Source organism: Cupressus sempervirens, chromosome 5 (assembly GCF_028749045.1).
Source record: "Cupressus sempervirens isolate cs-2001-9-10 chromosome 5, ASM2874904v1, whole genome shotgun sequence".
Taxonomy (NCBI): Eukaryota; Viridiplantae; Streptophyta; class Pinopsida; order Cupressales; family Cupressaceae; genus Cupressus; species Cupressus sempervirens.
This window is the reverse complement of record NC_143122.1, coordinates 1,036,752,622-1,036,779,079: the sequence shown is the minus strand read 5'-3', so window position 1 is coordinate 1,036,779,079 and position 26,458 is coordinate 1,036,752,622.

The window sequence follows — 26,458 nt, the reverse complement described above, 5'->3', positions numbered from 1 at the left end:
TGAACTGGTAATACAAAAATAGTCAACAAAATGAAGGAACATCTTATGAATATCCAGTTCACATAAGTCCCTCGGTTACAAAATAAGGCCGCAGATGCTATAGCTACTATCAAATTTCTCCTCTAAATCCTTGAGAACACAAAAAAAAAAAGAATTCTTAGTTGAGCAACTACATGTGCTTGCTTAAGATGGTAGCATGTACTACATGGTAACATATCCTCTCATCTTGCAAATACCCAACACTAAAACCTCATTTACAAAGCTTCCCACTACACTTGAATAGGAAAAAACCTATACCATCAATATTCTCATGACAACCTCTCTAGGTGTTTAGATTCATACAAGGATGCACTAGCTTTACAAGAGGTTCACAATGAGATATGCAATAACCACATGGAATAGTCATGTCCAAGAAGCTACTATGAGGAGGATACTCCTAGCCTATAATGAAATTTGATGCTTGTGAGTTTGTTAAAAGGTTATTACCCTATCAATAACAGACTACTATGGTGTGTGCTCCTCCAAAAAATCTACAACCTATTGCACCAACATGGCCTTTGTCATACTAGCCTTTTAACCTTATTAGTAATATCAACCCCCTTTCCTTGGATGTGAATTAGTGCATAATAATTGCTATAGAGTACTTCACCAAGTGGGTTAAGACAATTCCACTCTCCCTCCTGCTAGAGTGCAAATCTAAAATTTCCTCATATACCACATCATTTTCTGCTTCAACATCCCCTTGACCATCTTCACATGGAACACCCTTTGAAAATCAATACATGAATGATCTAAGTGATTATTTATGCATCCATTACCATTTGTCTAGTCCTCATTTTACATGAGGTAATGACCTAGCTAAGGGAACTAACAAAAGATCCTAAAGAACCTCAAGAAAGTTTTCAATGTTATGGTCATGAAAAGTATCTACAAATTAGTCTCATCCTTTAGGCATACTACACTTCTTACCAAACTCCCACACACACCACCCCATACTTCCTAGTATATGATGTTGAGAGAGTCTTACCAATAAAGCTCAAACTACCATTTTTGTGCATATGATTGAGAAATGTGATCAATGAAGAGGATTAGTGTGCACCTTAAATTATCCAACTAGACTTGCTAGATAAGAGAAGGCAACAAGCATATAATCTCCTAGTAGTATACCAAAACAAGATTAAGATGATGTTTAAGAAGAAGGTTCATCCATGTCAGTTCCAAGTGGGGAACATGGTCCTAAAAGAGAACATGAAGATACAAGATGATATAGAAAAGAATGGAAAATTTGAGCCTACTTGGTTGGGTCCCTATGTGTCACAACATGTTTTAGCTCATGGGCATATTAGTTACAACACTAGAAGGAAAATCTTTAAATGATCTCAAAAATATCATTCACTTAGAAAAGTTCTATAGTTGAGCCATATATTGTGCCTTGCCTTTTTGGAAAATTCATAAAAAAAAAAAAAAAAAAAATTCCTGAGAATGTCATCATCAAGATGAAAAGCTAACAAATTAGGCACTTTGATGATACCATTTTTTTAAAAGTAAAGAGAAATAAGTGTCCATTGGTGAAAACTTGGTGATTCAAGCTCCTAAGATAGACACCTTGGTAAAAGCCTAAAAATGGTTGCCTTGTGTACTTGGATCATTCTATTAACTATCAAAATCTCACTCCATATGCTCATAACTTCCACCCATCTAAAAGCCCCTATACCCTAGGTGTTCTATCATTGCACATAAGTGATAGAAGAAGTTTTACTATCCCAATTCCTAAACTTGGAAAAATATCAATATTTATGTCATAACTATCCTACATTCTTGAGAATTTTGGTTCTATATATCATTTTTGCTATCCCTCAAAATGAGTTCCTATACATTGTCTTCTATAAATATATGGTCCATATGTTTGTAAATATCTTCATCGTTCACTCATTACTTTGGTTTCATTACACACATTTTAACTTTTTGTGCCAATCATTTGGTCAAATGAAGGTCTTATGTTCTTTCAGCTATGTATTTCAAAAAGTCCTTAACAAAGATCCTTTGTCATCATGATTATCTTAGATCCTCTTTTTATCGAGAAATAATTGTTATTAATACTACCAATATGTTCTTGTAGGATGTTTCCTTCCTCTTGTTTGACCTAATATAATGAGTATCTAATCATAATATCTCTTTGGAAAAAGGAAGTTTATGGATTTCTTTTTGACCTTAGGTTGCAATTTTGGTTCTTGATTATGTTTTCTGGTCTATTTGATTGTATCCCTCCTCAAGGTCACCACAATCCTTTATATCATGGTGTGCAATGAATGAGGAAATCTTAGAGTGACGTCTTGATATTTTTCTTGTTAGCTATTTGTGAGTCAGTTAGATGTGATCCTTGCATATTTGAATATATAATCATTTGTGGTTGCATGGCACACTTAGAAAATGTCAATTGTTTGTGGGTTTCCCAACATCAATCCTACCTTGAATCATTTTGGAATCATGTGTGATGCTAGTGAAATCCTTGCGTGTCTATTTTGAGACAGTCCCATGGAAAGTTGGTGACAAGTCCTTATTGTTCATGGTAACCTTGAAGGGTTCTTTGATATTTCTATATCAAACTAAGCTCTCAACTACATGGCAGTGCTCCATTTTGGAGTAGCCCATGTTGAAGCTTCAAAAGAACCTACACCATCAAATCTCAAAAAAATAAGATCATATCAAGTCAAATCCAATAAATCCAAATCCAACATCCTAACAATTAAATTCTAATTCTAAAAATTCTCAGATTATTGAAAAAGAAAAGGTTCAATCTACCCCCCCAATAACCTCCTCCTCCACTCTTCTTCTCCTTACCACAAGCCTCCTAGGCACCATTCCCACTACTAACATGAGTCATCGAGCCAACTATACATCCCTTCCCGAGCTCCTCCCTAACCTCTCCCCTTTGTGGCTATTGTATCTTGTGACCTCTCTACCTCAAATAGAAAACATGATCTCACCACTGCTTGTGGTCTCGAAAACCACACCCTATACTCTTGTATCACCCTAGCATTTGTAAACCCCCTATGCCAATCCTAGTGGAAGTGATTTATAGTTTTTGATATCACCACCAATCACTACCTCACTAGAGGAGGTACAAAATTGGGCCTTCTTTGTCAAGTCACTCGGTGGTACCAATGCTCGACATCCAGGAAACCCTGTATAAAACCAAATTCTCACACTACTTGATTTGGTTGATACTAGTTGATCATGTACTCCCAAGGACTAGTGAGGTTTGTTAGGGCCATAACATACAATAGACATTGATGATCCTTTATTCATGGTCTTACTGCTTGGTATAGTCTCTATGTGATCCCATGTTAGATCATATTCAATGTCCCCTACCAATAATTTGTATAATCCACATCATGATACATAAGTGGATTTCCCTAGTTGTAGACTATAGGATGGTCTTCCTATCTATGTTTCTTCCTCATCAACTTAAGAACTATAATGTTCTTCTATCCCCACACCTATTTACTTTTTCTCCACCTTGGTTGGGGTCTCCATGCACACAGACACACCCTGAATCTTGCTCCAACTAGTGGGCTAGAGGACAAGCCTTGACTCAACATTTTAATATCTTTTAAAGCATGATTGAATTAATTGAAACAATATGGATAATATTTTCCATAATCCAAATTTTATGTCCAAGTAAAGAAATGCACAATATACTTAGGCAATAACTTGTAAAGGAAAACATGAGTATTTTAAGTGAACAATATTCCTCAAACAAAGAATTGCCACAATTAAAGAGCAAGTTAGGAATATAACTTAAAAGTTAAAACATAGTTTACCTTGACACGAGACAATAGTAATGCAAGACTATACCTATTGGCAATTGCCTCAAAATTTGTTGGTGTATTTTCAGGGTATATGGCCTAAGTAAATAGTGAGGAAAGTAAAAGCGCCATTTGATGTCCACTCAACCTTAGAGAGCTTGTTTCCTAAAAAATCTTGGACAAGAGAGATCCTATGTCTTGAGAACACTTGTGCCTCAAATGCTAAAAAAGGAAAATCCCAAAAATTTGAGTAATTATCTAGTAATGCTAGCAATAACTAGGAATATAATGAACAAAGACATGCCTTATAATATGAATGATTTGGTATAGATGATATTATATGTGCAATAAAATATGTTGTTGCAATTGTTTTCTGTCTATGAAAGTGGTTGTAGAAAGATTCTCCAATGAGACAACCATCATGTCAAGAATTGGACCAACATCACCAACCTAAAAACCTAGAAATTATTGTGTTGAAACTCCTTTATGATCTATCATCTATGTTTGGCTAGGAAAAACTCCACTTTCCTTGTCTATAGGCATTTTGTATTCTTTTAGACAATTTCTTTGTATCTCTTTAGGATTCTATCTAAACAAGTTGAACTTTGCAATTATATTGACCAACTTTACATATTAGTGGATATTTAATACTAATTTTATATGTGTCTAATAGCATGTGCATTCAAGAAAGGAAAAGAGCTATTAAATTTATCACCTTTTTTGCAAATTGCACTAGGCACTCTCCATTTGTAGCTTGAAAAGACTTGTTCTAATTGTTTATATATTATTGAGATGGGAAGCCTCGTAAACTTACAATGCACGCTCTTGTGCAAATGCCTTGCTAGATCAGTTATGACAGCAACCATTGCTATAGAAGCTTGTGATTTTGACTGTTGTGCAAGGATAGCCAAAATTTCAATAATATTAATCTATATTTTAGGTTACTACACCACATTCTTTTGATCAAGATGTTTAATGAGCATAGACAATATCAAATGAGTAGAATGGCCTACAAATTAACCAGTAGAAAAGCATGAAATATTGTAAAATATTAAAATGAAAAGGTGAACTTGGCATTCGGAACCAGTATCTAAAATATTCATGTATAAATTATAATTTAACCAAAGTATTTTGAAAGTAAAATTCAAAATTCAAATTAGTAGATATCATATATAAACCTAGAGATGTAGCTCATGAGGTTTGACTTTTGCATATTGTAATTTGTAACAAGGATTATAAATTGTGAAATTATAAATGTTACCTACTTTCTCCATTAAGTGTTGCATGTCATATAGAACACATAGTGCGAGTCCATTTTTAAGGGACCAATGTTTCCCACTATCAAAAAAATGAAACATAGGTTCAAGTACACGACATATTGTGGTGACCTCCTTTGCTAATTTGGCCATGTTTTGAAGACAAATATTTGACTAGACTTTAGGATCCTCTACTTACTCCCTATAATATTATTCAACATATCACCACACTCAAAATAAATAATGAGAATAGTTTATTAGAACATTGTGAAACAATAGAATGCACAAGCACATGAATTATGGTGTATGCATATACCCTAGAAGATTTGTTTTTCCCTTTAAGTCTACTACCTCCCAACATATCAAGTTAATTTGTATGACAATATTGGTTTAAAAATTCAAAAAATATATCACGAATCAATGTATATTTTAGAATGATCTAATATTATTTGTTTCCACTATTCAAATTCTTCTTCATGTCTCCCAATTTACAACAAAAGTTATCAAATGCAATTATTCAACAAGAAAATGGAAAATATAACAATAATAGGAGGAAAGCCTAGTGACTCGTACCTTTGTCCATCCTAATGTTATAATTACAATGCAAGACAAGACATGAGAAACTGCCAATACAAAAATGAAGATATGTAGTTGATGGAGTCCATCTTGTGATATAAGAGGAAACTTCTCCTACATTAAAATAAGAAAGGATGAAATCATTTAATTTTCTTTCCATTAGAAAAATTGCTTCATTCAATCTGAATATACAAGAAAAACATTATGCCTTTGAAGCACATTGACTAGTTGCAACCTCATATGTTGCCAAGCTCTTCCTTAATGGTGTTTCATGAGAAGCTATGAACATGAGCTTTTTATGTATTGAAAACATTTCAGTCTCCTCAACACTATTGTCTTCTTCTTCTAAGGCCTCCTCCTTTGGACATGGAAGGAAAGAGTCTCCTAAGCTCTCAAATATGCAAATCTTTATAATTCTTGTCTGCCCAATAGTAAGAAGAAGTGAGATAAATCCCAGCAGCATCAATTATGCAAGCAATTCAGAAGAAATCAAGCTAAATACTTTAATTTTGTTATTTAAATTGGATCATGCTTTCTAATATCTTTCTCTTATTTATATGATTAATCATAGAATGTCATCCAAGACATTGATGCAAAAATAACAACACAATCAAACATGATTGCAGATAAATAGAAATAATAGAATACCTTAGAGAGGAATAATTTGTGGCAATCCCGTAGAAAGCCATTCTTTCAAATACTTCATATACTACAACTAATTTTCATAAATCAATGACATAGTTAGTTATCATGCAATCATAGGTTAATGTTGACCTTCACTTGGTTTCAAGAATAGTTTAATATTATCTACTAATCAGGGCAACCACATGAAGGTGGAAGCTCATTTGTAACCCCCTCCCCAAACATATAAATTCCCCATTAACATCTAAAATTCATTTATTATATTAATAAAATGTAACATAAGAACATTCAATAGAACATAAAAACATTCATTCATTCATTAGAACATTCACAGTAACATTAAAACATAAGATTCATTAGAACATAAATAAAACATCTAGACATAAACATAAGTCATTATCAAATAAGTTACATAAGTTCACATGAATCATTTCTTTTTTCTTCTTATTTTTTATTTTTTTGTCCTTCCCTATATTGTTGCAGAGGCATATCCATGTTGTCATCAATATTTCTTCTCACACGTGGATGTGCATTCGCTGTCCTTTGCAAAGGTGGATCCTTTGCAATAAAAAAAAAGGGTTAAATTTTAATAAGTTGAGACTTTAAAGATTTTAAAAAACATTGTAGCACTCTTTACCTTGTCCAAACATATCATCTTGCTTTCTGGCTTGGACCTCAACACGCTCTTGAAGAACAACCTTTGCATCCCCTACAACTGTAATACAAAATGTTTTCTTAATGCCAACACATAATATAGTTAAATTTGTATAACTACACAAAATTCAATTTAAAATGTTTACTTTTATTAATAATTCAAAAATAAAAAATTTAATAGAAAATATATACCTTGAGTATTAGGATCCAAATTCGAATCGTTGCCTCCATGGTGCTCGATTGATGTATCAGGATTGGCAAGCTGCAATCTAATGTAAATAATCAGTGCATTTATCAACAATATATACATATAAATACAAGACAAATATTGATAAATTTTAATCATTCATTTTAGTACATATAAATATATTTTCTTTAAATTTTTAAACAAATATATAATCATTGTTTCCTTTAAAAAAATATAATGACTTATATTTTTGGAACTTAATATCAAATATAATAATTGCTAAAGTATTCAATTTGAAATAAAAATAAATTGACTTATTTACCTCATTGATGGATCCAACAAAAGAACCTTGCACACTCATTGCTCAAAGTCATTTAGCCATGGTTTTACAGCCTGTTATGTAGCCTAATTTCTTGTCCTCCTTATAAGTTAAAAAAAAAACTCCATGGCCTATATTTTTGCTTGGTATCATGAATTATTTTTGTAATCAATTTCATCAAAGACCAAATTGATTACAATTTGCAAATATTTGCATGTAATTTTTCATTTACTTACAATTCGTGCAGAAATTTTTGAATATCCACCCTAGCCGAGCTTGTGTTGCTCGTGCTTTTGTTTTCTTGCTTCGGTTGCCTTTGATGTGTCAAGCAACCTATGTGAAGTCTGAAATATGTTACATAACATTAGTATTAAAAGTAATTATTACATAATTTCATTCCTAATATTATGACATACCTTCTTTCCTTGAGTGGTATCATTTCTCCATCACCTATTGCTTTTATCTTAGTGACATCCTTTATAAGATTCTCCCACTCAATAATAGGAATATAGGGGGATTGCTCATAATGAGGGTTTTTTTTCATTTGGGTCATGTAGTTGTACCTAATATACTTCAAAGCTTGTCCCACTTTCTCAAGGAACCTAAGTCATTGAAAGATGTTGGGTCCAAAAAGTGTTGTCATGGCATCAATGAGTTGGTCCTTTAACTCTTTCTCTTGCAAATTCCACCTTTTAAGAAAAGAAAAAACTATTAGATTCATAAATGAACTGAAGCTACCTTTTAATTTACTTGAAGAAATTGATCAAATTAAGGAAAAATGATCTACCAATAAAATCAAAATATGAAACCCTGTGTGTATGGTCGACCCAAATATATGCAAACATTCATCATTAAGTTTTTCATAAAATATATTATTCCCTACAAAATAATAATGGAATTAGTAGTTATTGCAAGGGACTGCATGAGAAGTTCATTTGCTTATGGGTATAAGATTGTATAGTAAAAGAAAGGATCAATCTTTAAAGTACCTATAAGTTGGGCTACTTTTAGGGGAAGACCATCTTCATTTCTAACGAGCAATTGATCACAATTCTTTATTATTCCTGTACATCTAACACAAGAACACCCAAGAAGGTCCTCATTGCCTCTTGCATAAAATGAATCCAATATTACAAAATGTCCCCTAAGAAAAATTAGTTCAAGAGAAATAAACGCACAAAAAATGAGAGAGAAAAAGAGGAATCTACTTACCAATAGGCCGTGCCACTGCATCCATAGCCAAGCTATGTGTTACCAAATTTGTAGCCACTAGTGCCTCTTTGGTTTTGTTCCTTGTAGCAGGTAGTATAGTGACTAGATGATCAATGGTAGGAGTTAAAAAATGAGATTTTTAGAGCACAATAAAACAAGATTGTTAGAGCTATTAAAAAAAATTGTTCAAGAAAAACACAAGTGTATGATAGAACATGTGATGTACTTGAACCACCTAAAGTATCATCCTCTAGGGGATTGCCCCTATACGTCATCAGCATGCTCTGAAAAAATAACACATATGTATCTTAGTTAATGACATAAATAAAAGAGTATAGTATAAAAACCATTATTGAACTTTTGTTATAATTAAAAACTACATTAATAGCTATTGTATATGTGGGAACGAGGTTCATCAACCTATCCTCCATGTGTTGTAATATAGGATTTTGAGGTTAAGTTGATGCCAATTGTGATATCCTTCTTCCTATATTATGAATCAACTTTTGCAATACAGCCGTAGGATTAGGGGCTGACTCAAAATCAATAATAAATTCATCCAGCTCATTGTACAACTCCTCATCCTCATGGACTACTTTTTCCTTTCCCTTTTAAAATTAATCCAAAATAGTAGTGAAGAAAAAACATAATTAAAAATATTCATTTACATATTTCTTGTATCTAATTTGTATAACAATAATGAGTTTTACTTGTTAGGAAGAAGAACCACCGCCGTTGTACGTATCCTATGGCTATTGATCCATACTATAGCCTTACATTTCAAAAAAATCATTGAGACATGTTAAAATACATGTGTTATTATTCTAAGTTAGCCAAAAAAAATACAAATTTAATGGTGTATTGGATTCATTGATTGGAGTTGATTTTAAATGTGCATAGTACGTACCACCTCGCCCATGATAGTGGCTTTGTTTGTATGTATGCAATTCAAATTGTAATCAATAAGAAGCTCTTCACCTCTACATATTGATTTTATCACACATACAAATATGCGATTTCCCTTGCACGCCTCCAATATGCAATTGGGCCACTTCTTAGTTGATACAGGTCATGTACTATTTATAAAACCTACAATATTCCTTGATTATTTTGGCCTTCTATTAATGTATACAACTACTATTTTAATTTGTTCACTAAAATTTTTGTTGCATATAATTCGTTGCAAGTGCATACCTACACATACTTTTTTTATATCTAACAATATGCAACCAACTACTATAATAATAGCAAGGTCCAACATACTCCATCAATTCAACAACCTTGTTGTAAGAGACCTTTATGCCATACATGGAAAATAGGCCCAAGCAATTTTATGAGGATGGTGCTATGTGATATATCCTCTCTACAACACAAAAATCAGTGTTTATTGGAGGAAGTTCATTGGGACCCATTATTTTTGTAGATGTTTGTACCTAAAGGGCACATTGGAGTCATCGTTACTCTCATCATCATAAGAACATGACCCCCTTGAGCAAGGAAAAATTCCATGCACTTATTGAATTTATTTTTATATTTTGATCTTGAGTCAATCTCCTTGATTTAGACATACTAAATGTCTCACTTTCTTCTTCCATTCCTACATTTTCCTCACTCGAGGAAGACAAATCTAAAAAATACCTATTTGATGGTACCCTATTTTGATCAAATTCCCTTGTATTATCTAACACAATCCTTCTTCATGGGAATAACTTATTCTTGTACACTTATTGAGTTGGTTGTGTACATCTGCAAAAATATTGGACATATTGTACTTAATGTTTATATCTACACATATGGTTTTGAAATTTTTTTTTGGTGTAGTCAATGTTACAAGCTAGAGTTTTTGTTGTACCAAAAGATCGACCTTACAATGCCTAATACAACCACTAGAATTATACAACACAAGAGGTGGTTAAGCTATGTCATGAATCCCACAGGGGAACATTGGTGGTTAGTCCAACAATCCCCCCCTCAGTGTTACCTGAGGAGATTCAAACATATAACCAAGCTTTGATACCACTTGTTACAAGATAGAGTTATCATTTCACCAAAAGATTGAGCTTAGAATGCCCAATACAACCACTAGAATTATACAACACAAGAGGTGGTTAAACCATGTCATAAATCCCATAGGGAAATGTTGGCAGTTAGTCCAACAATTAATGTGTATATCTGCAAAAATATTGGACATGTTGTACTTAATGTTTATATCTGTACATATGGTTTTGAAAGAAAAATTTGGTGTAATTAATGTGTATATCTATAAAAATATTGGACATGTTGTACTTAATGTTTATATTTGCACATATGGTTTTGAAAGAAAAATTTGGTATTTTTATGCCTCTTTGTTTTGATTTTCATCAAGGGAAGCTTGTCAATGGTAATAGAAAAAAAGAATGCATTTCCAAAGAGTTTACAGTAGCTCAACAAAATTAATATTTTACATGAAAATGCACCTAAAGAACTATTAGCTCAAAAGAAAGAACATGGCGTTGAAATAGTACAAAAAGTGTTTGACATGAGAGGTCCACAAGTGAGGGTCTTGACCAATCTTGAAAACTTGAATGTTGAAATGAAAGCTATCTTGAATCAAACACCTATGCCAGAGTTCATTTGGTTCTTCTACATCTTTTAATAGTTCATATTTCAATGGAATTCTTTTTTCCTTCAACTTATCCATCTATTGGTTTATCCATGTGCGAGTGAATGGTATTAAACATGAATCATTATTGTGTCAAAACTTCACCTTTGTTCAAAATAGCATCAGATCACCTTGGAATTTGTCATGTAATGCATTTGCATTTGCTTTGCCATTGCTTATAAGAGTGTTTCAAGGTTGATAATCACTTCAACATCCTTTGCATGGTTTAAGGTAATGTCATTGTGGCAGAGGCTTGTGCAAGGGAATGAGCCTCGTGATTATGGCATTTACACATAAGAAAAAATTGATTCTTCAACTCCTTTCACTCAACTCTTCATTGAAGTTATTCTTCTAGCAGTGAGAATAGTTACTACAAATTCTTGGGAGCAAAGGGACCTTGAACCTATGCTACATTTTATGGAGTCATGGGAGAAGTTACTACCAGATTTACTACTTCATAAAATTCTAGATCATATAAGATGCCCAAATTAATAGGGACAATAGATACTTGGGATCCTCATAGGGAGATTGTGCCAATACATGCATGGTTACATCCTTGCTTTTCATTTTTGGGCCAATGTATGGAGCTTTTATATCCAACCATTCATTATAAGTTGGGGAATGAACTTTATGTTTGATATGCAAGTGATGCATCTAAATATGCAATTTTATCAACTTGAAAAACTATATTTGATCCTGCTAGCTAAGCACAACTGATTGTTTGTTTTATTGTACCTAATCAGATAAGAGTTCTATAGGAATTTGTAATCAACCTAGCTAATCAAAAACTATACTAATTTAACTAGGTTATGACTTGTTTCTTTCTAAAAATATCTGATATGATATGTTTTTGTAAAATTTCTTGCGAACTCTGCCTATTTTTCATGGTCTACATTATTTTTTTGTAGAATCTTGAGCTAAGTCACTTAGCATGAGTTGAGTGAGTTTTATTGTTTTGTCATTTGGATTATGGAATACATATGTAGCTAGACCAATTTTTCTATTGTGCTAATTTTTAATAACCACCTTCAGAAAGATCTCTCTCTCTCTCTCTCTCTCTCTCTCTCTATATATATATATATATATATATATATATATATATATATATAAAGACTACAAGTTATGCAATTTGTCATGTATTGTATTTGCATTTTCTTTGCCATTTTTTATAAGAGTGTTTCAAGGTTGGGAACCACTTCAACATCCTTTGCATGTTTTAGAGGTAATTTCATTGTTGCAGAGGCTTGTGCAAGGTAATTTGCCTTGTGATTATGGCATTTATACATAAGCTGAACTTGCTTCTTCAACTCCTTTCACTCAACTCTTCACTAAAGTTATTCTTCCAGCAGTGAGAATAGCTGCTACAAATTCTTGGGAGCTAAGGGACCCTGAACCTATGCTACATTTTCTAGAGACATAGGAGAAGTTACTACCTGGATTTAGTACTTCATAACATTTTGGATCATATAGGATGCTCAAATTAATAGCAGTAATAGATACTTTGGATCCTCGTAGGGAGACTGTGCCAATATATGCATTGTTACATCCTTGGCTTCCATTGTTGGGCTAGCGTATGGAGATTTTATATCCAACAATTCATTATAATTTGGAGAATTCACTTCATGCTTGGCATGCAATGATGTGTCTGCATATGCAATTTTATCACCTTTAAAAACTATATTTGATCCTGCTAGCTAGGAACAACTGATTGTTTGTTTTATTGTACCTAATCTAATGATCATTCCATAGGAAATTGTAATCAAACCATCTAATCATAAATTGGACCAATTTAACTAGGTTATGTCTTGTTTCTTTTAAAAATATCTTCTATGATATGTTTTTGTAAAATTTCTCTCGAACTCTACCCATTTTTTGTGGTCTGCATTATCTTTGTGCATGATCTTGAGCTATGTCACTTAGCACTGGTTGAGTGAGTTTTATTATTTTATTATTTGGATTCTAGAATATGTATGCAGTTGGATCAAAAAAAAATTTGTGCTGATATATAATAAAAACCTTCGAAAAGGTCTCTATATAAAGACTAGGTTATGACTTGTTTCTTTCAATAAAAATCTGCTATGATATGTTTTTATAAAATTTCTTGTGAACTCTACCCATTTTTTATCATCTAGATTACTTTTGTACAGGATCTTGAGGTAAGTCATTTAGCATGGGTTGAGTGAGGTTTATTGTTTTATTATTTGGATTCTAGAACATGTATGCAACTGGATGAAAAAATTTGTTGTGAGCTAATATGTAATAAGTACCTTAAAGAAGATCTCTCTAAATATATATAGAGATACATGTTTAGAAGGAAATATAAAGACATACATGTTTATAAGGAAAAGAAAAGAATATTTACATAGGTACCTCTTCTCACCCTTAAAGAAAATCATAGAGCAAGGGCAAGTAGAACACAAGGGCAGGACATGGCAATGAAATCATAGAGCTACAAGGGCACAAAAATGAAATGCAGATATCACAAGGGCACAACAACAAAATGTACCAATCACAAGGGCACTACAATATTCACAGCTCTCTACCCCTTTCACATGTAGCTCTCCACAATCAAAACAAATTGGGAATGATTTATGTCATGTTTTCTTCTTCTTCTTTTTTATGCTCAGCAAGCATCACAATTACAACGTTAATGTTGGTATTACGATGAAGTCAGGCTAAATTGCAAAAAAAAACATGAAAATGACCCCAAATTACACTGTTGTCATAAATTTTTGTTACAATTTGACCCCAAATGTTATACTGTGAGCTTTTAACATTTTTAGAAATAAAGTAGAAGAGGTGGTAACCTAGAGCAAGTTGCTATGGAAAGTTATCTATAGGTTATCCACCAAAGCTATGGAAGACAAGGGAAACTAAGAAAAGGAAAGCATAGTAGTAACAAGAGAAAAGGAGGACACAACAATAGCAGTAGAAAAGGAGACACGACTAAGGATAATGCACAAGATACACATGATGCTCAAGTGTTGAGCACTAGTTTCCCACATCTAGAGTAAGAGTCTATCACTATTGATTATATGCCTGAGAACTCTTCATAGAATGTTAATCCACTGAGTAAGGAGGACATAAATTCAAGGCAATAGGAATCCACCAATACTATTCTACCATGCACAAATCCTGTATTGGTAAGGATTGATGAACCTCAATAGGTTGAGGTTGCATCTACTAAGAATGAGCCTCAGAAAGATACATCTTCAGTGTCATCAAGTGTTAGTAAGGTGAAATAAAATGAACCACATGAATAGATCTTAGATCAAAGTGTAATTCTTGAATAGAAAGAAGAGCTAAATCAAGCACCATCTTTAATGAAAATAGTTGTCATTGAGAAGAAAAGAGAAGGAGGCAATACCATCTATCATGTCACTGCCAGATCTATCAAGTTAAAGATTACCAACTATTATGGACGTTGGTGCTAAGGAAAATGAAAAGAGAAATGGTGAGGAAGAAAATCCAATAGTTGAACCACTAAAACTTAGTGAAGAGCAATAGGGTGTAGAACAACAACAGGATGACAAGACACAAGACAATAAGATGACTGCTAAGCTAGATGAGAAAATTGCAATTCAAACACTGATTACCTTACTAGTCTCTATACCTCCTCCCAGTGACAAAACTGTTCAAAGGTCGAGTACACAAGCTACTTCATTGTAAATTTCAAGGCCAAGTTCAAGCACACCATGTAGTGATGATACTCCGTCATTTGAGGATGTAAGTTTGGATGAGGTGATTGTATTACCAATGTTTGATCTAAGAATAATCACACCTGAAGAAATGAATGTTCTTCAAGAGGATCTACAAAGGAAGAAAGGGAAATAAATTCTAAGGAGAGAGCACAAGAAAAATAAAGTTTTTTTTGAAATCAAAGACATATTCATTGATGCTATTAGTCTCTCAGATTTATTATAAAATAAGCCTATTATACAAAAACTTGTCCATATGGTTGAAAACATCAAAGATGAAGATATAGAGACCGATGTTAAGTTATTGGAATGGTTGGAGAGATAATTTCATACCAAATTTATGGATAAGATATCTAGTGCTATTGCACTTGGTCAAATTAATTTAGCAACTAAGATAGAGGGTGTAAGCATAATTTTGGGTCACATTAATTCTTTGTATACAAAATTATCTGATGTTGATATCTTTACCCAAGAGACTTGATAAATAATTTACAAGTTGCAAGGAGAATTGAAATCCACTGGAAACTCATTATAGGTATCTCTTGCAATGAGCCAATTACATTTTTAGAGATTGATGCTAAGAAAAAGTAGGCTTGCTGAGCTGCAAGAAAAATATGCAAATATCATATTACTCCACACATGAAAGTTCTACAGAAGGAACAAGCCTAAGTAGAAGCCTTAATTAAGAAAGATCCACATATTTCTACTCATGAAGGCTTAGTTGATATGGTTACCAGACTAGAAATCCATATTCAAACACTAGATGTAGCAAGAGATAATTGGGATTTTGCATTGGGAATCATAATGCAAGTGGACAAGCCATTCTTGGAAAAACACACTATAAGTGTAGCACCCAAATGATATAAGTGTCAAAAAGGGGGATAATCTCAATTTTGAAGATTTTCAAGGTAGATATCTACTCAGGAGGAGTCACAAAAATGAAGTGAAGTATTTACTCAGGGGGAGGGGTAAAATTATTAAGGTAACTTCAACAGTTTTGTAAATTTTGGAGTTTTTACATACGATTCGAGCACAAAAGATACATTATTTGACTTATGCATGAGATAAAGTATGTATATGCCATGATGAAGAATTTTTGTCACTCATGTCAAAGAGGGAGACTGTTAATCTCATTTTGGTTTTGAAAAGGCAGTGACAAAACACTTAGTCATTATTCAATAAAGAACAATTCATGCTAAGTGAATAGAGGGAGCCAACCAAATAAAGCATGCTGAGCATAAGTCTCTAGACAATACATGTTGAGTAATATGATAGTTAGTGCTAAGCATGATTATGTGCCAAGAAGATAGTGCATGCCAAGTCACTTAGGTGTCAAGTAGTTAGAGTGTGTTGAGCTATTCAAAAGTTGATTATCAGTATACAGAGCACGATGAAGGTCGAGCATCAGAGCCTATGGATGCTAAGTGAACATTTTATGTCATTTATTTTTGTAATGGCACAAACTTCTATGTAAACCATTTTTGGTTGACATGAAAATGAATTTTCAATTATAAGGAATAAGGAGGGAGTCATATTACACATCCCTATGCAATGCATGCAACAAATCAGATTAAAGGAAGCATCAGACGGTAATATGGATCAACCATAGTCATTGATTCTAACCTAATTTTCTATCCATGGTGTTTTCAAAAGAAGGAAACCTTAAGGGTAACCTAATGTTGTGAAGGAGAGTACTAAGAAGAGTATCTAGTGCAAATGAAGCATGGAGAAGATGGCTAAGAAAAATTTTTGTGTCAAAGAATTAGTCTAAGAGGAATAGAGACAAATAGTGAAAGGTTAGAGAAGATAGATCTGATCAAGAGGATCAATAGATAATGAGTAAAGAGGAGATTTGACGTCAAGCAGTAAGGTGCTAATTGAAGTATCAAGTGTTGGATCATTCTAATAGGTCATATAGAGTAAATCTCTTAATAAAGTAGTCGTAACAGGCTTTTGTAAATCTCTTAACTAAGTGTTTACTTTATTGTGAGTTTAAATCCTTTAGCAAGGTGATACCTAATTACCTTTCTAAGCCTTTAACAAGGTAGATCTCTCACAAAGTGGATCATAGTTTATGATCAAAGTATTGTAGCCATAATAGGCTACACTTTACAATTGTAGTAGTGAAATTTTCTAGGTGTCATCCCCACCCCAATTTTACCTTCTCCTCAGAGGAATCTGGGTAACCAAATCTGATGTGTTATGTGTTGATTTGTTTCAAATTTTAGATGTGATAAATGGTTATATATTTTAATTTATATGTTAAGTTATGATATGGATGTATGGTGAAATGTTTTAGAGGTAAAAAATTTAAGTGTTGATTTACCCCCCCCCCCCCCCTCTCAGAACTTACTTTGCCATTGTTAATTCCAATTGATAGAATTCTTTTTGAGCATAAGAATGGATTTATAATAATTAATACAAGGTTGTTTGGTCCAATTGGGGATGAGCCCTATGTTCTTCCAATCTAATGTGAGTAGGTATTTTACTCAGAGGTTCCACATAAGCTGGATTGGTCATTTTTTGTTAGACATGATCCAAGAGGAAGGCCGATAAAGTATAATGCGATGGAAGAAGATACTAAGGAAGAGGAAAAAGTGGATCATGATCAAGAGTTAGTTGATGATGTTCTTGATGCAAATAATACTGCTACCGATCATGATGATGATGCTTCTACTAATGATGATGATGATGATGACAACAATGATGAAGAAGACCACAGTAGTGGTGGTGATGATGTCGATGATGACAATGATCTTGATGATGAGATGGATGAAGAATGATATCAATGATAGGGGGGTTTGATTAGATAACATGGAAGGGGGGTTTGATTATCAATGACAAGAATGAAATGTATAATTATGTGATCAGTGCCTATGCTATTCAATATTGAGTTTTGAATAGATCAATGATTAATTTGATTAACTTGTAATATACCTTTTACTATTTATAATTCATATGTATATGTATCATGATTATTTTAGCTAACATAAGATAATTGATTTAATATGTAGAAACTTGAAGCCCTTTCATGAGCATCCCACACAGTCTCATGGATCATTAGGTATAATTCAGTACACCCCATAGAGATTGTCTTTTACCATTTGTAAAATATCTATCATTACCACCTATCTCTCTTATTTTGTGGAGTGCAGGTACTAGAAAATAGGTAATTATCAAATTTGTCTTCCTTGAGCAAGGGAAATGTAGGAATGGAAGAAGAAAGTGAGACATTTAGTATGTCTAAATCAAGGAGATCGACTCGAGGTCAAAATATCATAAAGAAATTCAATAAGCACATGAAATTATTCCTTGCTCAAGGGGGGTCATGTTCTTATGATGATGAGAGTGAAGGTGACTTCAATGTGCCCTTTAGGTAAAAACATCTACAAAAACAATGGGTCCCTAATGAACTTCCTTCAATAAACACTAATTTTTGTGTTAGAGAGAGGATATATCATATAGTGCCATCATCATTACATGGTTTGGGCCTATTTTCCATGGATAGCATAAAGGTCTCTTACGAAAAAGTTGTTGAATTGATGGAGTACGTTAGACCTTGCTATGATTACAACGATTGGATGTATATTGTTAGATTAAAAAAAAATTATGTGTAGGTATTAACTCGTGGAAAATTATATACAACAAAAAGTTAGTGAACAAAGTAAAACATTAGCTATATACTTTGACAAAAGGCCAAAAGGATCAGGGAATATTGTAGGTTTTATAAATAGTACATGACTTGCATCAATTAAGAAGTGACCCAATTGCATATTTCAGGTGCGCGAGGGAAATCATGTATTTGTATGTGCAATAAAGTTATTATATGCAGGCAAAGAGCTTCTTATTGATTACAATTTGAATATCATAGATACAAAAAAGGCCACTATCATGGGCAAGGTGGTATGTACCATGGACATTTAAAATCAAGTCCAATCAATGAATCCAACAAACCATTAAATTTTTATATTTTTTTGCTAACTTAGAATAATAACACATGTTTTAACATGTCTCAATGATTTTTTTTTGAAATATAGGGCTATAGTATGGATCAACAACCATAGGATATGCATGACGACAATGATTCTCATGGGACTTCTTCTTCCCAATAGGTAAAACTCATTGTTGTTGTACAAATTAGATACAAGAAGTATGTTAATGCATATTTTTTTATTATGTTTTATTATTCACTACTATTTTGGATTGATTCTAAATATAGCACTAATAATATTGTTCTCACAAATGAGTGATGATCAAAAAAAGAGAAAGGAAAAAATAGTCCATGAGGAGCTGCATGATGAGCAGCATGAATTCATTATTGATATTGTGTTAGTCATTGATCTTGTGGCTCTAGTGCAAAAGGTACTTCATGATTCAGCAAGAAGGTTAAAGTAATTGGCATCAAATTGCAATAAAGGGAGGATGAGTTGATGCACCTAGTTGAGACATATATGGAAAGTATTAATGTAGTTTTTAATTATAAAAGAAGTTCAATCATGGTCTTTATAGTATACTCTTTTATTTATGTCATAAAATAAAATGCATGTGCTATTTTTATAGAGTATGTTGAATAGGTTCAAGGGTGATGCCTTAGAGGATGATACTTTAGATCATTCAAGTACATTGCATGTTCTATCCTACACTTGTGTTTTACTTGAACAATTTTTTTTAGTAGCTCTAACAATCTTGTTTTATTGTGCTCTAACAATCTCATTTTTCAGCTCCTACAATTAATCCTATGTTCACTATGTCATCTACTACAAGGAACAAAATTGAAGGGTTAATGTTGACTGCAATGTTGGAAACACATAGCATGGCTACAAATGTGATGGCAACACCTATTTGTAGATAGATTCCTCTTTTTCTCTCTCTTTTTGTATGTGTTTATTTCAATTGAACTATTATTTCTTAGGAAGAATTTTGTAATATTGGATTAATTTATACAAGAGGCAATGGGGACATTCCTGGGTTTACGTATGTTAGATGTATGGGAACACTAAATAATTGTGACCAATTGTTTGTGAGCAATGAAGATGGACTTCCCCTAAGAGTAGCCACACTTCCAGGTACTTTAAAGATTTATTCTTTATTTTACTATACAATCTTATACTCATAACCAAATTCACTAACCTCCCTTGCAGTCCCTTGCAATAACTACTAATCCCATTATTATTTTATAGGGAATAATCTATTTTATGAAAAACTTAATAATGAATATTTATGCATATTTGGGCCAACCATACGCACAAGGTATCATATTTTGATTTCATTGCTAGATCATGTTTCCTTTGATCAATTTCTTCAAGTAAATTAAAAGGTAGCTTCATTTCATTTATGAATCTAACAATTTTTTTCTTTTTTTAAAAGGTGGAATTTACAAACTAAAGAGTTAAAGGATAAACTCATTGATGCCATGACAACACTTTTTGGACCCAACGTCTTGCAAAGACTAAGGCTCCTTGAGAAAGAGGTATATTAGGTAAAACTATAGGACCAAAATGCAAACCAATCCTTATCATGAGTGGGCCCCCTATATTCCTATTATTAAGCAGGAGAATCTTAAAAAAGACATCACTGAGAAAAGCACAAGACATGGTGGAGAAATAGTACCACTCGAGGAAAGAAGGTATGTCAAAATATTAAGAATAAAATTATGTACTAATTACTCTTAATACTTATGTGAAGTAACATATTTCAAACTTCACATAGATTTCCTGACACATCAAAGGCAACCAAAGCAAGAAAATAGAAGCATGAGCAACACAAGCTCAACTCGAGTGGATATTCAAACCTTGCTACCTGAATTGTAAGTATAAGTAAATGAAAAATAATATTCAAATATTTATAAATTGTTTGTTTAATAGTTTGTCTTCCTTATCTTTTTGGTTTATACCTTGACTCTTAAACTACACAATGGCTTATGGAGGACAAATAAGTTAACAACAAAATGGGTCAGTGTAGTAATCTATCAAAGACCCCTAAATTGAAAGGTACAACTCCCTTTGGAATATAAGATTTGTAATGAATTTTTTTTTTTGGTTTTGGGGGTATCCTCTTAACTAGAGAGCAGAAGAGGAAAATACCAGATTGCTCAACACTTTAAACAACCTAGGCAAGTGAAAATGGGGACTAACTGACAACATGCAACCTATTCTGACTTTAATGTAAGAATGGAAACATGCATAACCAACTATGACATCAGGCGAAAATGAAAGGATGAAAGAATGGGTAATTCTTGGATTAAAAATTTAATTGATGTTTTGACAATACTCGGATTTTCTACCTCTTAGCCACTCCATCAACCAATTTTTGGGCTCCTTATGCAACAAACTAAACTACACACATAAACTACTACATACAGTAGAAAGAACAAAAAGATGCTTATGCTGAAGAAAGTAAGGCATAAATTCTATTGAATGAAGGAAATAAAACCAAGTTATTTTGCATTCATTAAATTTTCAACAATAGTGCATTCATTCCACATATTATACTGAAACTAAATGAACAACATAATTAAAATTGGACTTAGAGTCACACACAGTAGTCCCAGCTACAAGGGTTCACCCAAGAGTAATTTTTCCAATCTTATTAATTTCTCAAAGAGTTACATATATAGGCCTTCTCAAAATGGCTAGTTACACTAGATGATTGCATTGTAGAGCATCTTTGAATAGAATAAGTTAAAAATAGGACAATCTTGAATCATTGTTCATTATAGATACTTACAAAATGCCATAAATGGCTACAAAAGGAAAGAAGAGAGAAAATGACAGATGTCTAAAAGAACATCAGAACATCATGCCTTCTTAGAAGTAATTGCTTGGCTCTATAAGCTTTCATAGTGATAGTTACTTTGTCCAGTTCCTCAACATTTGGAATGATGATGTTGTCAGCTTGAATCATCCAGTAGTCATGCATCTAAGTCAATTCATCTATTCTGGTGACCTTTGAGTGGAACTTTTTCGAAGCTCTTTTTATGACTAAATCTACAAATGAGAGTTTTTGAATCTTTGACATTTGGAAGTTGAGTGGATCAACAACTTTGTCAACAAATGCCAAATTTTTTGTCTTCATTCTTCAACATCCACAAGTTTACCATTTGCAAACATGTAGAACTCTATGTGCAATATCCTTAGATATTCAAATAATTTCTTAATAACCTTTTACACCAGGTCATGTACATCCTTGACCTCTTTTGAAAACCTCATAGAGCTCTCTGTAGTAAACTCCAAGGATTGTTTCTAGTGCAATAATGAATCCTTTCCCATCTTGAGGATCCCACGGGTAATGGAAACATTGGTCTTCATTACAACAACTTCTTGCAATAGAGCCAACTGCTCTATCAGTCCATTTGTTGCCTTTTGTATGGTGGTTTAATGATTGGGAGTTGCCTCCCTTATCTTGTGAGCATCTAACACTAGCCTTCCCAATTTTTCAATTAATGGGGGACCTTGAGCCTTCATTTGGTCTACCCATGTTTGGCCAACCTACCCAAATTTCCTCTCTTGTTGTAGATTTTATGAATAGATTTTTGTTCTCCTCTTCAATTGGGTCAAATTGGCTTGATGAAGTGCTCCCGAGTGCAAATCTAATGTACTCCATCAATTCTCTATTTGAGGCTTTCAAGACCTCCTTTCCTTTTCTAAGATCTTCCAACTTATCTTCAATCTTCTCATTAGTGGAATTCCATATGTTCACCATGGAGTCATGAACAAGGATACCAAGATCCACCATTCTAATTTGGAAGTCATCTTTGGAAATCTTAGAGAATTTGATTTCCTTTTGTGGCTTGACAATCTTTGCTAGCATATGGCCAGTAGTTGAATCGATGGCCAATGCTGATACTATTTTTTGCTTCTTAATTTTCTTGGATGGATGAGAAGAGGTGGCTTGTGTGATCAAGTCCTTTGATGGGGCCACTTCTTCATATCTCCTCTTCTTCCTATCAATGGTCTCCTTGAGTCATAACTTAGTAGAGAGCACATTGATGGAAGATTGGAAGGTAGTAGGATCAAATAGCTTCCTCGGTACTAGGGGAGTTTATTTGTTTTAGGAAGTAGTAGGGAATGCAATGACCTTAATCACTGAGAGGGCCAAAGTATCCCCTTGTGAAGATGTGTCCTATTCTTGGCCATTCATGGGGTTGGTGTCACCATCCAAATTGATTATTTGGATAGGGGAGGTAGGATTGGCCACTAATTTCTCTTGTTCTTTCTCCTTGTCCTTGTCTCCTCCCTTCTCCCCAACTTTTCTAGTGTATGAAAGAGAGTCGCCTCCAAAGGTAGTAGTGATTAGCACATTCTTCTCTAGAGGTTGGTCTCCACCTTGAAAAATAGACTATAATGGGCCTACAAATGTTGAAGTAGTAGTTGTAGTGGTGGTTGTTGCAGTTGACTTGGCGGCTCCAGAAGATACTCCACTTGTTGAACCAGTGCTCTCGGTCCTCTTCTTCCTTGCTCGGGTCCACTCTACCCACTTATCTATTCTTTTGATTATTCCATACATGAGGACCTCCATGGTGTCTATGATAGGACCTGCAGGTGGGGTAGATAAAATTGGGGTGCATGTAAGCTACATCATCTGTAAGGTCAGAAAAATCAACAAAATTATTATATAACTTAATCTCGTCAATTGTTAGTCATGACCAAAATTTCTCTCGGGTCTAGTATTCATTGAGACGCCCAGCCCATAAGTCCTTGATATCTGGAACATGCTTGTAGGCATATCTTAACTTCAAGTTATCTCTTACAAAGTTGACTAGATCATATTGAGGCTTGAGTACCTCATAGTCCACCAATTTGATTTTTTTCTAAAAAATCTTCACTAGATTCTTAGCATTAGATCTAGAAGAAGATGAATAGGGTCCAACCACTACGGGGAAGGGAATCCTAGCTAATAGATGGTGAAACATGGATAACTTACTTCTCATCAAAATGACACCAAAATCATCTAGACCTTGTGCACATTAGAAAAATAGAAAACCTGCATAGAATAATTAGGTAAAGGTAATGCAAGGGAGACTCAGAAAATAAAGAATTGAGGTACTCAGGAAAGATGAGAAGTATGTAACCTAAAGAATACTTAGACATCACACTTGAATACAAACTTACTTAAATACCAATGACTTTAAGTTTATAAGGGTAGGACTAAAACTTGGCAACAAAATTGTAAACAATTTGGTCTTTGATGAAATTGATTACAAATTTTTTTATGATACCAAGCAAAAATGTAGGCCTTGGAGTTTTAAAAAAATAATTCTAAAGAGGACAAGAAATAAGCCTACATATGAGGCTATATAACCATGGTTGAATGACTTCGAGAAATGTGTGCACAAGGTTCTTCTTTTGGATCTATCGATGAGGTAAACAAGTCAATCGATTTTTATTTCAAGTTTAATAATTTAGAAATTATTGTATTTGATAAATGCACTAATTATTTACACTAGATTGTAGTTTCCCAATCCTGATACACTAGCTAAGCACCATGGAGACGTTGATTCGAATGTGCATTGTAGTACTGAAGTTATATATTTTCTACTTGATTTTTTATTTCTAAATTATTAATACAGGTAAACATTTTAAATTGAATTTGTGTAGTTATATTAATTTAACTATAATATGTGTTGGGATTAAGAAAACATCTTGTATTGTAGTTGTAGGGGATGTAGAGGTCGTTTCTGATGAGCGTATTGAGGTTCAAGTCATCAAGAAAGATGATATGGTTGGACAAGGTAACGACCACTACAATGTTCTTTAAAGTCTTTAAAATCTCAAAATTTTTAAAATTAACCATTTATCTTTGATTGCAGAGGAACTACCTTTGCAAAGGACAATGAGATCATGTCCATGGGTGAGAAGAAATGTTGATGACGACATGGATATGCCTCGACAACAATATAGGGAAGGACAAAAAAGAAAAAGACAAAAATAAATTATTCTCATCTATGTAACTTATTTGATAATGATTGATGGTTATATCTAGATGTTTTATTAATGTTCATGTGAATGTTCTAATGAATCTTATTTTTTAATGTTAATGTGAATGTTCTAATGAAACTTATGTGTCAATGAATGTTATCATGTGATAATTCATGAATGTTACATTTTATGTTATAATGTTAATGTAGATGTTCTAATGAAACTTATGTGTTAATGAATGTTATCATGTGATAAATCATGAATGTTACATTTTATTAATAGAATGAATTAATTTTAAATGTTAACGGGGAATTTAGATGTTTGGGGGGGGGGGGGGGGGGGGGGGGCGGGGGCGGGGATGAGCTTCCACCTTCATGTGGTTGGCCTTGATTAGTAGAGAATATTAAACTATTCTTGTTCAATCAAGTGAAGCTCAACATTAACCTATGATTGCATGACAACTACCTATGTGAATCTCTTGGTTTTAGGCAATGCAGAAGGAGGTCATAGTTCTATATGCAATCTCAATTCATATGCATACGACATCAGGTGGAGTTGGGAAATACAACAGGTTTGCATTTTTTTTAGAGGTCTTTAATTAGGTATTTAAAGTTATATACCATCATGAACACTGTAACTTTGACTCTTACATGCAAGGGTAATGTCCTCAACATACAAGCAAATCAAGACTTTCTATGTGTTGGCTTGCTAAGGATATTCTCTCATCCATAGCAGCTAGAGTTCTAATGCTCATTATGGTCTATAATTTTTAAAACTTAATAGACCTATTAAATACATGCAAATGTGGTGCATTTTTTCAGCTCCACCTATTGTCTATGCATATAGAATGTAGTTGCATGTGCATTCTTAATTTAGATTGGCAAAATATTGTTTTGGATGCAACTCTGATACCCATTGGAGAAGCTTACCTAGTTGAAGAATCACATGCTGGGAAGAAAATACCCAGATTCATACAATCTTTAGACTTGGTATTTTTCTTATAATCACCACTAAATGATGTTTAATGAACTTTGATGTGGCTAGAAGTCACAAGTTTATCCAATCAATGGTATGATGTCATTCACATCTACAATTTTGCATTAGCAAGTTTAGTTAATTGTTACGCTATTGTTGCAAACTATACATATGCCTAAACTTACTTTTGGGCTCTGAAATTTTTAAGAAAGTGATTAAATTATTTTTCCTATTATTAAAGATTAAAGGCTTAAAAAGTGAAATTCCTTGCATGCTTTTAAATATTTATAATGTACATGGGCATGGGCATATGCTTTGGAAATTTTACTACTCATGAATGTGTTGGATCTTATAGGGGCCATCCCATTTTTAGGATTCAAGATATGTGATTCCTACCTTGCAATTCTTCTTTACAAAAGTCAATAGCACTAGAGGCAAACATTAATTCTATGCATTTTTTGAATTTTGATATGTCAAATTAGGTTCTCAAATATATGTATTATGAACTAATGGTTTAATAGAAAAAAGCTGACGAAGAGTTTATCAAGCTCTTGAGGATTGCAAAGAAAACA